Source organism: Melozone crissalis, unplaced genomic scaffold (assembly GCF_028551555.1).
Source record: "Melozone crissalis strain CALT ecotype California unplaced genomic scaffold, PUWL_Pcris_2 ptg000013l_1, whole genome shotgun sequence".
In the NCBI taxonomy this organism is placed as follows: domain Eukaryota; kingdom Metazoa; phylum Chordata; class Aves; order Passeriformes; family Passerellidae; genus Melozone; species Melozone crissalis.
This window is the reverse complement of record NW_026535791.1, coordinates 59,521,464-59,537,535: the sequence shown is the minus strand read 5'-3', so window position 1 is coordinate 59,537,535 and position 16,072 is coordinate 59,521,464. Positions and strand designations below refer to the sequence as shown.

General features: G+C 46.3%; 2 protein-coding genes across 2 annotated transcripts in view; both read right to left on the bottom strand.

Moving 5' to 3' along the window:
- RAI2 (retinoic acid induced 2) overlaps window positions 1-5,918 on the bottom strand; it is a 43,432-nt gene extending 37,514 nt beyond the window's left edge. The window contains exon 1 of the mRNA XM_054271373.1: window positions 5,828-5,918. The gene's annotated coding sequence lies outside the window, so the exon portion shown is untranslated. The remainder of the gene's footprint in view (window positions 1-5,827) is intronic.
- BEND2 (BEN domain containing 2) overlaps window positions 1-16,072 on the bottom strand; it is a 250,851-nt gene that overhangs the window by 108,828 nt on the left and 125,951 nt on the right. The window lies entirely within an intron of this gene.

The following is a 16,072-nucleotide window of genomic DNA, read 5'->3' as shown; positions in this document are numbered from 1 at the left end:
CAAGAACCATTTTGTGCAATACTGCCACATAAGCTTCAAAGACCATCAAATTTTAAAGAAAATAAATACAATGAATTCACATTTCTTACTTTGTCACTCCCAACCTTTTATTTCTTGATTTTTTTGCTTACACACCACAGAATGTACATGTGCCTTTGTCACACTGCTTGTGAACAGTGTATTCACCATATTCTGATAATCACAGATTAGAACTTCAGTACTACTCCTCTAGTTCATTAGTTTATTCAGCAGGCACAGATTAATAACTGATGAGCTACAAAAAGTTGCTATTGTCTGAGTCAGTCACCAAGTGACTAACTTGGCCATTCAGGCAGGGAGAAGTTTTCTTTTCTGAAAGGTGACAAGTAGCTATGTAATGACTTCTATTATTTTCTCAATAAACTCAGAGAAAATAGGACACTGCAGCTAGAAAAACACAGAAAGAGAAATTAGCTGCTACTGTCATTAAGGATTCAGAGACTGATAAAGAACAGTTGGTGCAATGCAGCTGGAGAGGCTTTTCAGAGTAAAGTGATTATTCTCTGGCCATTAACAAATTATTTTTTCCTGGACTGAAAGACCTGCACTCCTCCAAATAACCTGGCTTTGCTATGAGGAGCACTCTGACTGCCAGGGCAGGCAAGAGCCATTGCCCTCTTGGCCCTCCTGGTGGCCACTACATTTCCACCTCTTTGTTTCCATGCCACAGGAAAAGCACAGAATAATTAAAAGGCTGAAGCACATGCAGACATTGGAAGGGAGACTGGTTTTCAAAATTAGCCTGACCACATGAATTTGGAGCTGCACCAGAATGCTCAGGGACCTGCCCTTTGCAGCCCCACTGAAGCTTAGTGAGGAGTCACAGCAAACTTCCCTCGCCTCTCTTGTCATTCAGAGCTCGCCCCCAGTCATCAGCTCAGAGATAACACTAAGATAAGAGATTTGGGGACACAGTCAGTCAGTCCTGAGGCTTGTTCTGACATCTCTGCGCCTGCCATGGGAGAGGTGGGGGTAACCCAACAGCAGCTGCCTTCCTTCTGCTATAGTGGCTGCTCTCCAGCCACTCTAAAGGGAGTGGGAGCAGTAGACCCGGGAGCTGCTAAGCTGAAGGACACCTTTTTTCTCAAAGTGTGGAGGAAACAGGAGACCTACCCCCAGACTCTTTGTTTAATTCTTGTGAACATTTAGCCCTCTGATATCTTTAAGAAGCATTTCCAACAACTACATGCACAAATTGAGATCAGTGATGAGTGGCATCCCTCTCAGGTCCACACTGGGACTGACATCCTTTCATAACTGTATCAATGGCACAAGCAGAGGCATCAAGGGCACCCTCCACTCTTGTGAGATCCCACCTGGAACACTGCATCCAGCTCTGGGGTCTCAGCACAGGAAGGACATGGACTCGTTGGAGCAGGTCCAGAGGAGGCCACAGAGATGGTCCAAGGGTTGGAGCACCTCTCCTATGAGGACAGGCTGAAACAGCTGGGGCTGTTCATCCTGGAGACGAGAAGGCTCCAGGAAAACCTTACAGCATCTTCCAATACCTAATGAGGACCAACAGGACAGACTGCAGGGACAGATGTTTTAGCAGGGCCTGCTGCAATAGGACAAGGGTTTTAAACTAGGGTCAATTTAAACTGGACATAAGGAAGAATTTTTTTACTGGGAGAGTGGGGAGACACTGCAACTTGCCCAGAGAGGTGGCAAACGACTATGCCAGGAAACATTCCAAGTCAGGCTGGACAGAGCTCTGAGCAACCTAATCTAGTTGAAGATGTCCCTGCTTACTGCAGGGGGGTTGGATTAGATGACCTGTAGGTCCCTTCTAATTCAACTATTCTGTGATTCTATTAACTGGGAACAACAAAAGGATGCTGAAAACAGGTCCTGCTCAGAGGGATGCAGTCACTAACACCCAAAGCCAGCAATTGACTGTGGAGCTGCAGCTTACGTAAGGGTCCCCAGGACACCCAGCCACCCACAGGACAGGCAAAATCCTGCACCTGTGACCCTGTAAACTCACCTCATCCATGTTACAGCACTGCTCTGTGCACCAAAGGACAGCACGGATGGAACTGGGTGGGGGTGGGAAAAAAGGAAAGCCAGAACTAACAAGCTACATTAAATCACCCAGCAGAGCAGCTCCTCCACAGAGTGGCCTATTTACAGAGCAGCTCAGTGCCCTGGGAGGGACAGGCAATACTGCAAACCCAGGGAAGGAAATTCCCTAGGAGAACTGAGACAGGCTAACAAAGATCCACACAACCTAGGACCTCTCATACAGCCACCTCTTATTTGAAAGCTAGAGTCTGGTGGGAGGATTTAGGCCTGCAGCTTTGAACATAAGATAAGGAAAACTTTTTCATCCTGAAAACAGACTGTGAAACTCAAGCAATGCTGGGAAGAGTTTCACTGTATTGTTATTCTGTAGATGCTGTTTCTGGAGGCAGGACCCAGCACAGCCTGATCTCAAAACAAAGCCATCCGTGGCTAGCGCCTCACATCACCAACCATCTCCTTCCCCTTGAAATAAAATAAAATAAAAGCAAGTACCCCCATAAATCATTCATCCATCCCAGTTTCATAACAAGAATATTTGTCAGCTCCCATTTTACGTCCCTTTCTGTGGCTGCCTGTTCCACAAAGCCACCATTTCAGCTGCCTGTGCATACAGACCAGCAAGCACACAGCACCACAACAGCTCCCACACTCCCATCCTCCTGCCTCAGAGGATGGCCACCTCTCTTCCACACACCCTCACCTGCACTGCCATACGTTTTTCAGGGGATTTTTAAAAAAAATTTTTTTTTTTTTTATTGGTAGCTCTGGGGCACCCATCAGAGGTACTTCAGCTACCGTAACAATCACATGATTTATGTAAAAGTAATTGAGGTTAAACTATCTGCCACATCAAACTCTTCACATTTGGCCCCATCTTTAGGACCTAGAAACATCTGAAATAAATAAAGCCATGTGTCATTTAACAGGGTCTGGGCTTAATTAGGATCATTCTAGATTTTATGGGAAAAGCTTTGTCCTGGCAGCTTTACATAGCTAGTCTATCACTTGTAAGGTTATCTGCTTTTTTTTTTTTTTTCTTTACCTACATCAAAATACTTTTCCACACAGCTTTTCCTTTTTTTTTTTTCCATCCTCCAACCAGCCGGATGACAACCCCTCCTTATCTCTGGCTGTCTTCCATGCTAAAATAAGAATGCCGTTGTTAGGCCAGGGAGCTGCACCCTTGCACCTCCGCTCCCTCCCGCGGCACAGCACGCCGCTGGCTGCGCAGGAACGCCCCAGCTCCCATTTGCTGGGCAGTTTCCTCTGACATTGTTGCAATTTACCCTTCAGCTATAATTTCCATTTCTAAATCACAGCAGGCCTCTCGTGCCAGGCGTTTTGTAGCTCGGAGTGCCAGCCTGTGTCCCGAAGGGCTGGTGCTCCCCAGCCCATCTCCAGGGCGCTGCCTCCCCGGCACGAGGGCGAGCACGCAGCCAAACGCAGCTCGAGGGATTCCATCAGCAGCAGGGAACGACTGGATTGGAACAGGGCTAGGATTAGAGATTGATGTGAGGCTGCTACCTCTGTATGACTGGCTCCAGCAGCAGTGTTTGAATGTCAAACTGTATCCCCTCGGAGCAGAGAGGTGCCACCTACCTTCAGACTGCTGTGTGCAAGGCAGCTGGTGGAAAGCAAGGGGCTTGAGCTGGGGTCTGAACGCACAGCCCTGTACAGATGAGACCTTGGCAGGTCAGGCAGAGATGAGGAGAGAGGGAAACATGGAATGATTTGCCCACAGCTACACTGGCAGCTTGAGTCAGAGGCAGAAACGGGAGCCAGATTTAAAAAAAAAAAATTAGTTCCTCATGCAGGAGATGAGCCAGCAGCCTTTGTTACATCTAAATGCATTTTTCCCCTGTAATTCATACTGCTGCAGGCTCTGCACAGTGAAGTCAAACACCCTGAAGTTGTAGGGTGCTCAGTGTGACCTGCTGATTGTAAACGCCAAGCCTGCTACATGACCAGTTCCATTCTCCAGTCCATGCCTACAATGCAATCCGTGCATGTTGCAAAAGCTTAACACTCGCTTTCTTTTGGTAGGAAGTGACCAGGACCCTGCAAAACCCATCACTGAGGTGATTTCCAGCCTGACCCAGATAGCTCTGGCTGCTGGATCGCCTCCAGAATTTAGTGTACACACAGGAACTCAGCAGCGCTCTCCAGTCAACTCAAAGAGTTATTCCCTCTTCAGATTTGGCTTCAGCCATCTCTGAAGGTGAAAGAGACTTCAGCTTCCCCCACTGGAGCTCCTCACAGAAATACTATAAAATTCATCAAAGATGCCAAGGACAAACCAGTGAGGATGCATTAATTGATCAGGTTGCTCTGGCAGAGCAGGGCAGGGACCACCCTGGCTATCAGCAGCCTCCTCTGCCAGTTACTGTAGTTACATCTGATTAACGGGGCCACTCACGGCCTCGTGAAATGGAAGGGCTTTTCAAATTTACATATTAAAAAAAACAAACGGAGGTGTGCTGATTTCTGTCCTATGGAGTGTTTCAGACATAACGTTAGTAATCAGCAGCGTATTTGCGAGAAAATATTTACTTTGAATGCCAAGCCGATTTGCTAATGATAAATGACATGAAAGATTACTTAGAAAAAGGAAAAACATTTCCTCATCAAGTTTAAACGGAAAATACCTGAAGAATTAATGGGCAACGAGATACTCTCTCCTCTTTAACAATACACCCCCATTAGACAATATATATACTTTGAATCCCGCATCTGAATAATTTTTCTCTCTAGAAAAATAATTCTGATGGAGAATGTGCAAGAAAACTACCATCAACAGCGGTAAATGAACCAAAGCCGAACCAATCTCTCAAAAAAGAGGTGTGTTGGGGTGAAATGAGAGAAGGAGAATAACTGCCCAGCAACTCCTGCCCAGGGCGCTTGCACCCCGCAGCATCCCCCGGAGAGATGCAGAACTTCTGGAGCACGACACTTCACCCTGGCATCCACCGCCACGTACGCCCGGACCGCGGCGACGCCGGCGCAATGACCCACGCCCCGCGACAGCCTCGGCCCGAAAAAGCCATTCAGGGAGCCGCAGGTGACAGTCCCTCCGCCTGGCACACTCAGGGCGACAGCGGCAGGGATTTCTGCCCCAACTTCGGAAGGGTAAATTCTCCTCCTGCTGCTCGCCTGTGACCGGCTACGCGAGGGAGCCCAAATGATCCCATTACCGCCCATCTTGAAATGCATCCTGCACGTTTCTAATCCCCTTTGGCGGAGCGCGGGCCGGGCGCCGATCGCTGCCGCGGCCGTGCCGAGCGCGCTGCGCCGCCCGTGGGGCAGCAGGAGCCGCGGGGGGCGATGCGGGCTCCTCCCCGCGCACCCACGGCCGCGATTTCGGAGAAGTTGCGCAGGCAGGAGGAGGAGAAGGAGGAGGAAGGGCGGGGGTGGCGTGGGCGGCTCTGCTCGTGCGGTCACGGTCTCGCCCCGTCCCTGTCCCTTTCCCCGCCGCGGTCCCTCCGCGCCCCCCCAGCGCCGCAGCCCCACCGCCGGGACAACCCGCACAAAGCCGCCGCCGCCACCGGGATCGCGCTGCGCCCGCTCGGCGCCACCAGAAACAATAGTCACGGGCCGAAGCGGGGAGCGCGGGGCCGCCGCCCTCCCCGCGGCACCGCAGCGCCCGGCCGCCGGTGGCAAGAAGGCTCGGGGGGGTGCGATTCCCGCAAAACGCCGCCGCCCGGCCAACCTGTCACCGCTGCACCCGCCCCGGGCTGTCGGTGCGCATCCGCTCCGCGGCACCTACCTCCGGTGGAGGGTGCGGCAGCCCCTAGCTGGGCTCCATGGGGCCGCAGCCGCCGCCCGCTCTGTCAAGCGCGGCCGCCGCCGCCGCCGGGGACGCGCCGCCCTGCCCTGCCCGGTACCGCGGTCCGCTCCCCCCGCGCCGGGCGGGCCGGGGCGGGGCGAGCGCCGGGGGCGGGCCCGCCCAACCTGCGCCACGCCCGCCGGCGCCGCCCCCGCCCTCCCGCTGCCCGCCCGCCCGGAGCGCCCGGAGCGCCGGAGGATGCTGCGGCAGGCAGCGCCGGCCTCCCTCATACCGCGCTTGGGATTTGCTCCCTGCGCGCTTGAAGTTTTGACCTTGTCTCCTCCGCGTTTATCTCGGATTGACCACGATTCTGACTTCCTGTTTTTCTGTATTCCCCCTCCACCTCTTTGCCCTTTTTAATTCCTCCTCTCGCCCCCCCCCCCCCCCCCCACCCCGTCTTTTCCATCCTCGCTTTCCCTCGTCCCCGTTTTCCCATCAGACTGAATATCCCAAGCCGCCTCTTGACCTCAGTCTCTGGGCTTTAGAACGGTTTTGTCAAGGGCAAAAGAGTTTTTTGCAGGTTTCAAATCGCTATTAAGTGGCGCCAGCAGCTTATTGGAAGGTGCGGTGCATTAAACTAAATCCATGGCTAGTATTACATAATATGCCCTCAAATGTACATAAAAGATAATTGTAATTCCATCTGGATTTCTGTTGATATTAACAAACCGCTCAAGATTTCCTCTTGCGGTTTAATGGGCTTTTCAAAACCTTGACTGGTGCTGAATCAATCAGATTATGATTTAAGAAAGGGTAAAGCACACACACTCATGACATCCTAGGAATTAGCGAAAGAAGAAAAAAAAAACTTAGTAGGTCATCTGCCTAATCCATCTTCCAAAAGAGAGTAGGAATGTCCCCCATACAATAATTTATGGGCATTTGTCTAGTTTTTTTTCAAATGCTCCAAATATGTGGCTTCCTCATTGCCCATAGGAATTTAGGTCAAGCTGCCTGAGAGGGAATTTCGTAGCATCTTGGGATTTAAAATCCACTACTGTTATTGCAAGGTGGTTAGTTTGGGTTTTTTCCCCCCAGACAGCACAACTGTACAGTTGCAGTTGGTCATTTATTTCTTGCCCATCATCATGGAAGAATGTTGGCCATCACTTTCCCTAGGTTGAGAGCCCAGGGACATGCACAGCTGAGAAAATGTCAGCTCCATGCTCAGTGTGGCCAAAAGAGTGACTCAAATGTCAGCACTTGTTAGGAGAGCAACGAAGAGGAAAAGATTTTACACTGGAAAATGTGTGCTGGACCTGTGCTCTCAATACTGCTGGAATTCCAGTCTCACCTTCTCAAAAAGGACATGGCAGAGCTGTAAAAGATTCTGAGGAGGCCAGCAGTGATAATCCATGGCTAGAAAGGGTTTTGTAGTTAGGTGCATGCACGCTGGCAGGAGGCACCAGAGGGGAGATGTGAAGAGGTTCCTCAAATCTCGAGCAGCGTGGAGAGGGTGGGCAGGGACAGGTGGCCCTGGCTTCCAGCACAAAGGGAGAGGATTAACAGAGCTCCTGACTGCACAGAGGTGATTCTTCATATGCAAACACAGCTGTGGAGCCCTTTGCCATCTGACAGCAGGCAGCTGATGTCATTTTGAGGGGAAAAATGAATGAATTAACAGGAGAGAAATCCACAGAGAACAACCAAATCACAGCTTGCTCAGAAAGGTCCCTCCATGTCAAATGGCTCGTGGCTGGGCTTGCTCTGGTTTTGCCCTTTCCCGTTGGTGTATGTTGATAGTCACTGCTCACCTGCCAGCAGTGAATGAACCTCTCAGATTAAACGTCACACCTGGGTTGGTTTTGTGCTGCCCACAGCTTTCCTAATGCCCTCACTGCATAGCTTTGAGCAGTAGAAGGGATGAGTGGCTTGCAGTGGGAGAATGTCAGTGCTGAACCAACTTGTGGCATATCATGGAAGTTGGAATCATCAAAACCCACTGAAAAAAACATCATTATGCATTGAGTCACTGAAGAGAGAGAGTGCTGGTTGCAAAGAAGTTTCTGTTACTCTTCTAAAATGTGACAGAAATAATCAAATCTAGCTGTGGCCTGGGGACAGTGACCTTAATTTAAAATCAATCAAAAATCCCTCTCTCAATGGCAGCTGATTGTCCGGTGTGCTTTCAGACTGATGCCCCCTCCCAGGCCTGCCATTGTCAGTGCTGTTATACAAGTGGGTAAGCATTGTGATGTTTCCTTCTCTTCCCTCCTATCCATGTCTTTGAGGCTGAGATAGCATGGTCTCAAACTTCTCCAGGTTTCTGGCAGAGGAATTTTTTCTGTGCATTAATTTGTAAATCTGTACATGTATGCCTCAGTATGGCTGCTTTATCCATACAGCTTCTTCAGAAATCTGCTAGCTCAATATTGTATCTTGGTACAAAAATCTAGCTCTGGTAAGGTGGGTTGCTACACAGGAGGCAAACTACAGCAAGAATGAAAATGAAGGAGCCCAAATTACGTATATGAATGACCTTGGTCAAGTGACTCATGTCGTAGTCTTTCATGGGACTGATCCTATAGGCTGTTTTCACACTGTTTGTGCAGGATTATGTACTCAGGTGGATCAGGACACTCACCATTTGCCTGTGATGCTGCTCCACCTCCACCTAAATCTCAGCACGAATTCACATATGTGGTGCTCCTCAGCTCCCATATAAACAGTATTCTAAAGCTGGGTGTCTCAGGTAACTTTGGAGAGAGGATCTGCATGAACCTGGCGTATTGTCTGTGCTGACAAACGTGACATCTTCCCTTTTGCCAAGCATGTAAAGCAATCAGCAGTGCCATTCATCCCAGCCTATCCTTGATCACTCTTTGATCCCAGGATAGTACTATACAGTAGCAAAATTAATACTGCCAGGTGTGATTACTAACACAGCAATCCAGGATGCATTGGAAGCTTTAAATTCTGCATAAGCAGCCACACTGCAAATGCTGGGTGGGGAGAACTGACAGACGAGTGCACACACGCTGTCTGTTGGGAGCATTCAGAGCACAGCAAGAGCACTCATTGCACCTAAAATGGGGGTTCTGAGCAGATGCAAGATTCATAGTGACAGAAGTAATTTTCAGGTTTTCCTCTAGTAATATATAGGCAGTAGTAAGCCTGTGGCAAGTCCAAATTGAGTACTGAGCAGCTTTTAAATTGTTTAAGGCATTATCTATTATAAGGAAGTTTATAAAGCTCCATCTCCATTATTTGAGTTTTCACAAGGTCATAATCCACTTGACCCTCGTGGTTTATTTCATCACTATTGTCCCTCAGAGGAATTATAACCTTTACCATTACCACTTGCTAAATATATCACGAGGTTTTAGTGATCTTGTCATAAATCACCAAGCTCAGCTTCGTTGCTTGTAATGTGACCATGGTGCATACTGGTTTTGATGCAGTGATTGTCAGCCTGATCTAGTTGTTGTTCTTTAATTATTTTACAATGGGAGGGCCACATGCTAGCAGATGTGAATGCGTATTTGATTTCCTTTAACATTTAAAAATTGCCATTTTCTAAGGTGGTCTGAACTTCAAGTGTGGGCTTTTTAGGCAAAGTTTCTTCAATCAAACATGGAAAATACAAACTCATGGATATTGAAATCAAGCACAGTGACTTCAAGAACAGCATTCTCACAATTGTTTCTCTTTTCAATTAAATGTGTGAGCATTCATTGGAATCATATGTAATTTGATCATCCTGAAAGCATTTAGCGAGAAGAACAAAGGTATCACACATAGGCAAAGTTCATTACTATATGGTTTTTAAAAGGATAAGCTATAGGGAAGCTAAAGATAACTGAAGATTTTGGATAACAGTAATGCATATAACTATGCTGCTTTTTACATTTCAATCTGTTTTCCAGCAGAAAGTTGGTCCCATTTCAGCCCCCCAAAAGCCTTAAAGAGAATTTGCCATAGCAAAGATGTGCTACTGAAGCCAATCTTCAGCTGCACTTAAAGATCAGCTTCCATCTGAAGAAGCTGGCCTCAAAATTGTTTTGACAAGACCTACCTTGTTAAACAGCAATTGGGATCCAGTCAAGCTGCTTCTGACTCCAAGAAGGATTAACCATTACTATAAATCAGGATCCAAAACTTCTTTGCAGCAGCACCTACAGGAGTTTATCTGTCTGACAGGATATTGTGGGGCAGGTCTGGGCATACAATGCTTCCTGTGATGTATGGCAAAACTCCTTGAACCAAAAATCTCTCATCTGATGAAACTGTGGAAATCTATGGGGAGGAGGAAGAGGTGTAGTTATCTGTCTTTATTCTTAGACCCTTCCACTGTGGCAAATGGAAGAATAGGGGTGCACTTCAGCATATCCCCCCCACCACCAACCCACAGGCTGGTGTGGTTGTCCACAGCGTATTAATTTACATCTGAGTTAGTCACTCTTCAACCTTTATGGTCAGCCAGGAGAAATAAGCACTTTTAGGATGCAATTCATTTGACCTTTCTTAGACATGTACTTTAGGAAGAGATAAATCACTCTCCCAAGTGTCAGTGTTTCTCTGTTGACCACAAAAGGACCAGAGAGTGATTAGTTCAGAGGCAGGTGTCTATATGCAGGCTGTCTACAGGCAATTAGGCAAACCCCAGACAGATTTTTCTACAATACTGCTCTTAAATTCTTTCACAAGGATTTTTATTTGTATATCACAAGTATATAAAATGACATATTTTTCTCCTTATTTTACACAATTTAATTTTTGAGAAGCATTATGTTAGCAGAGCCTGCATGCTGTATCGGAGTTGATTATGTTGGTGCTCTGTTCAGAATTGTTTTCAGCTACCTACTGAGAAATTGGCAATTTTTGCACTATTTCACCCTGTGAGTTTCACCAAATATTTGTCTGATTTAATGTAAAGGTGGAAAAATGGCACATTTTACACCAAGGGAATGAATACAGCATTAGAAATACCTCCCATCACTGTATGTGACAAGAAAGCAAAGATGAATACGTGCCCTTTTTAAAAAATTTGATCACAGGGCAAGATTTTAAATGCTATTAGTAATGAAAACTCCACGGCAGTAAGAGTCACAGCACTGCCAATAAGCTCCCTGAACCCCTGTACAGAACATTGCAGAAAAGGCCCAAGGCTCAGATGTCTATCTCCATGTTCTTGTATTCCCAACAAGCAGTGAATAATGCATTAGTTTTGCTTCAAGCATCCTATTTTGAATATGCTTTAGCCAGAATTATTAGCTTTCATGTAGTGTATATTGTTAACAGAGGTCATGCTCTGCGCCCATCTAGTGCTGTCTCCAGAAGTGCCCTGGCACAGCACACAGAAACGTTTGACTAGGAATTCTCCTTGTTGGTTGTCACCGTGAGGTCCCCTGAGGTGTCCAAATTAAAAGTACTCCAGATCCAGCTGAAGTCACTGAGAATGTCCCTGAAAACACCACCTGTCTTTGGCTCAGGCTCAAAATATTTACAAAGCAGGAGGTGGGAAATTTATATTGCAGTGACCTGGGAGGACTCCTAATTTCTGTGCTCATATTGCTCTGTGGAGGGCAGCCCTCAGACCATCTGCCTCTGCTCAGGCACTCCAATGTGTTGGGCTGTGTTGAGAGCATCTGAAGCTGTGCAAAAACAAGTAAATCCCTGGGGCTGCCCGTCCCCCTGCCTCTCCTCACCTGGCCAAAGTGAGGAGAGCCTGAAGAGAGCCTTCCTTAAACCCTTAGGTCTTGATGGTGCCACCAGTGACCCAGTAGTGATGGTGACCCTGCTCATCTGCTGAAACTCGTGTGAGAAAGGGGCTGCACAGCCCAGTCCTGGGGTGAGGCCATGCTCCTGGTTGCTGTGAAGCTGTACCATTCTCCCCTTCAGCAGCTGTGGGGGTCTAAAAAGAGAATTAGAATTTTAGAGTTATAAAGAGAGCATTGTTTAAGATAAATGGTATCATTTGCAAAGGAGTAGGCGTTTACTCACACAGATGTGTACACACACACACACACACACACACATGCACACATCCCTCAGTTAAGTTTCCACAGCTACCCTTAGTGCAACACAGCCAGCTGTTAAATCCAAAATAGCAACGAGTGCACATCATACGCCCTCTCTATTACCATTTGAAAGGGACAGTTCCTTGGGAGGATGGGAATTTGACAGGATATGAATATGTCTGAGACTCTATTAGGCACTAATTCAGCAGGACTGGCTGAATGAGATGAAGAAGCAATGAGGAGGAGAGAATCTCTTCAAATTTGAGCTGATTGGTAATTTTGATGAAAGCCCTTTAGTCTCATTCAGTGACTGTTAATTACCTCTGGAAATTAACAGTTATTTTTCTCTTCAGGAAATGTTGTTCGCCTGCCAATATAGAAAGATTAATTAAATTCTTCCATGGATGAAGGTGAAAGTGGGGTCCTCGTGGTCAGTGCACATTTTGGCTGTAGATGCAGGGATATCATGGCAAACTCCCTTTTGAAAAGACCAGTCCAACTCTTTCCTCTTGTGTTTTCACAGGAAAGTTGGGTGTCCTTGTCCTTCTGGGGTAAGGCTGGCTTTCATGTGCTTTCACCAGGAAAGTCTGGATGTGGGAGAGCTGTGAAAAAAGGGAGGGAAATGACTAGGGTTAAACAGCCTGCAAGTAAATTAGGGGCAGCCTCTTGCAGCACTCAAGAAGAAATAATTAATATTGTGGACAAAGGTATTTCTGCTTCAATTGAAGGGAAACCCTCAGCTTAGACCCATCTATACAAAATATCACAAAAGTTAATTGCTTCCAAAAAGTGGTAACTTGAACCTCACATCCATAAGCTATGCCAGCTTCTCCTACCAGTTCTCATTATTTGATCTTGGCACAGCCTCAAAAGCTGCTTTTGTCAGCACTAATGATGGTCCTTCCACTGCTCAAGAGTTTATTTCCAATATCCACTATTATGCCATTCACTTCTGCTACACAGAATTAAAAAAAAAAGGAAAGAAAGAGTGAGGGAACCACAGGGAAGCTCCTGTGCAGGGCTGGTGCAGGCTTTTGACTGAGCTCTTGATTTATAGCTATCAAACAAATATCTGGGCATAGTTGTTTCAAATCAAAAAACATCATGAAAGGAAAGGAATGCTTTATTCCTCTATCTATTTTTTTTTCTGATGGGAAGACCTTGCATTAAGTTTTAATGATAGATTCAAGAGATGAAAAGTCACTTGAAAGCCCAGTGAGCAGAGAGATTTCAGGCAGCCTCTGTCAGGATCTCAGGGAGGAAATGAGGCAGCTGAGGAGCAGCTCAGCGTCAGGAAGAGGCAGGAAGGTCAGACAGACAGGCTTTCCAAGCAGCAACTGCAGTCACTCGGAGGCAGCAGGGCACCGGCTCCAGGGCTGCTCCTGCTCTGCAGGGCGAGCCAGGCCGGCCCAGGAGCTGCTCCCACCCTCGGTGAGCCCGGAGTGTGGCACCCCCCTGGGGCAGGAGGTCAGTCTGCATGCCAGCCTTCCCGCCTGCAAAGCTGCCCACCCCTCCATCCTTGTGCGGGTTTCTCTGGGTGCTGAACTGCAGACCTTGGGATGTCCAGGAAAATCCAGAATTTTCGGTCTTATCCTGGTCTCAGGGGGGAATACTTTTCACCCATTTTCCAGGATCAGCAACAGGCCAATGCAGCCATGGAAATGCAACCTTTGCCTACCTGACTTGCTTTGATCAGAGGGGATCCTTCTTGACAGAGGCAAGGGATACCATCCTGTGGGTTTGTCCAGCAGCAGCATTGGATTGAAGGGTGACACTTTGAAGATTCTGTAATGGATGAAAGGCAAGTCTATTTTGGCACTTGACTGTCCCATATATAAAGTGAAAAAGAAATAATACTTGGCCCATTGGTAAGTGTCACACTAGTTACAGATTTTACCCCTAGTCCACTTTAAAATGTGTTTTAATATCAATATACGAAAGCACAGCAATAACCAGCATTTGTTACATTTTTCATGGGCTCTGTTAGAGATTGCTGCCAACCAATGGTAGTATCTTTTGGATGTGATAAATTTGGAGATTAGTAACTTAGAATCTGTTCAGCTGAATCCATTGCTGGGGAAAAGCATTGCAAATTATGAAGACAGGCATCAAGAAGTAAGTAAAAGTGATTTAAACAGAGAAGATGGGATGGAAAAGAGTAAAACACTCACATAGGAAACGTCTGTTCAGGGGCCAGTCTGGAAAAAACAAAGAGAAAGAAGAAATTCTTCTATACAGTCTAGCCAACCTAGATACCTCTTTATAGCTTTTAAACAGTGTCACACATGGAACAAATATATAATTTCCAAAGAAAAACATGGAAAGTCTCAGTTATGTTCTTATGAATGCTTTCCATTTCTTTCCCAGCTAAATAAATCTGTTTACCAAGTTGGACTCAATTCTGCAAGTCGCTTCTTCAAAAAACTACATTTTTTGACAAATTTGTTGTTCGCCAAAACATTCTCCCAGCTTTAATAAAGAAACTCAAAACCAAACAACTAAAATTCAATGGATTGGAAAGAATCCAGTAGGCTTTGCTTCAGTCCTTGTAAAGCAGCAAGTAAACATTTTCTGCATGTTTTGGTAGAGTATATGACTTCTCAGTCCTCCACTGTCTTTGTGTAGAAGAGGGAGCTAAGCACACGGATTAATAACTAGTGAGATTTGTTTCATCTTCAGTTAAGAATGCAAGCTAGATCTTCAGCCTCTGGTACTGACATTAAACTGCCATGATTATAGTCACAAAACCTTTTTCCTATTCTATGGCATACAAATCCAAGTGTCCCAAAGGACATTAAAAGGTAAGTAAATAACTTCATGAATAAAAGAAATTAATGCTCATAAATGACATAGAGAAAATTGAGGCTACCTGGAATAATTCTGTCCTAATTAAGCTTGCATTTAGCTTTTCTGCCTTCAATTAATCATGTCATAGCAAATAGAAACACAGAGGTACTATGATAGCAGCTCTGATGGTGAATGTGGTTTTCAGGGTGCTGAAGTAAGAAGTGGTGTTTGACATCTAATGGCAAGTGAGAGAGAAAACATCTGTTAGACATGTTAGATGAGCAGTGTCTTCAGTTCCTAAAATATATTGGCTTGAATGCCATCTTCTGAGACAGAGAGGAAGATACAGTGATACACACATATACATGAGATGGAAAGAAAGATATAGTGAGCCAATATTGGCACTGAACAAATGGTTCAGAACTGAGGCAGAGATGCACATGTGCTTCTTGCTGCACCTTTCTCCCTCCTGTCCAAAAGTGTTCACAATATTATTTCCTTGCTACTTTTGCAATATTACTTGTTTGTCTTAAAGCAGCCACCACACTCTCTTCCTACAAAACCCAGGGACTGTTGGCCCTCTCTGGCTGTTGGGATTTTGTGATAGCTCCTACAAGAGCAGTGAGTGCATGAGCAGCACTGGGAGCCTGGCAGCCCATGTCACCATGATTCCACAAGACATTATTTTACCATGCAAACACATCCTGACCTCCAGACCACTCGATATATCAAATGTGTAATGTATGCAGAAACAATCCCAATGAGGAAGAAGGTAAATAAATTTGTTATGATTTTAATGATATGCATTTTAAATGTCACTTTTGCTGAGCAATTAGGGTCTGAAGACAGTGACCTTTGCACAGTGCTTAAATTGTCCTGAGGCACAGTACTCCTCCATGCATTTATTACTGCCTTGTGTGATGAAGTGTAGGTGGTACGATGCAAGTCCATCATTTGTGGGGGGGATCTTTCTGTCTGAGACACAATAAAAGCAAGGTGGTGCAAACTTTTTGACATAGAAATGCTGTGTGAGAAGCAAGGGGTGTTATTTATTGAAATGCACTGCACATGGGTGCCCTTCAATACCCACATGCCCAAATGTGGGCTGCGGGTGTCTCTGAAGAGCAGAGAACAAAGGGAACAAATCACCTCCCCAAAGTGTGGAATTCTGCCCTTCCCATTGCTTCCCAGTGAGCAGTGTGGAGATGGGCCATGCTGTCAATCCGGGTATGGGAGCAACAAATTCTCCTTACTCATTCCTGCTGCTGGATTCTGCTACAAGCCCAACAGCTTCCAGGGAGTGTAACACACCATCTATTCTCAGGTGTATCCACCCTCTGAGTCATGTTTAAGATATTTTTTCTACTTACTTACACCAATAATAGATGTTTTAGACACTAGCATGTAGGCCCACTGGTTTTTCATTAGCAGTTTTAAA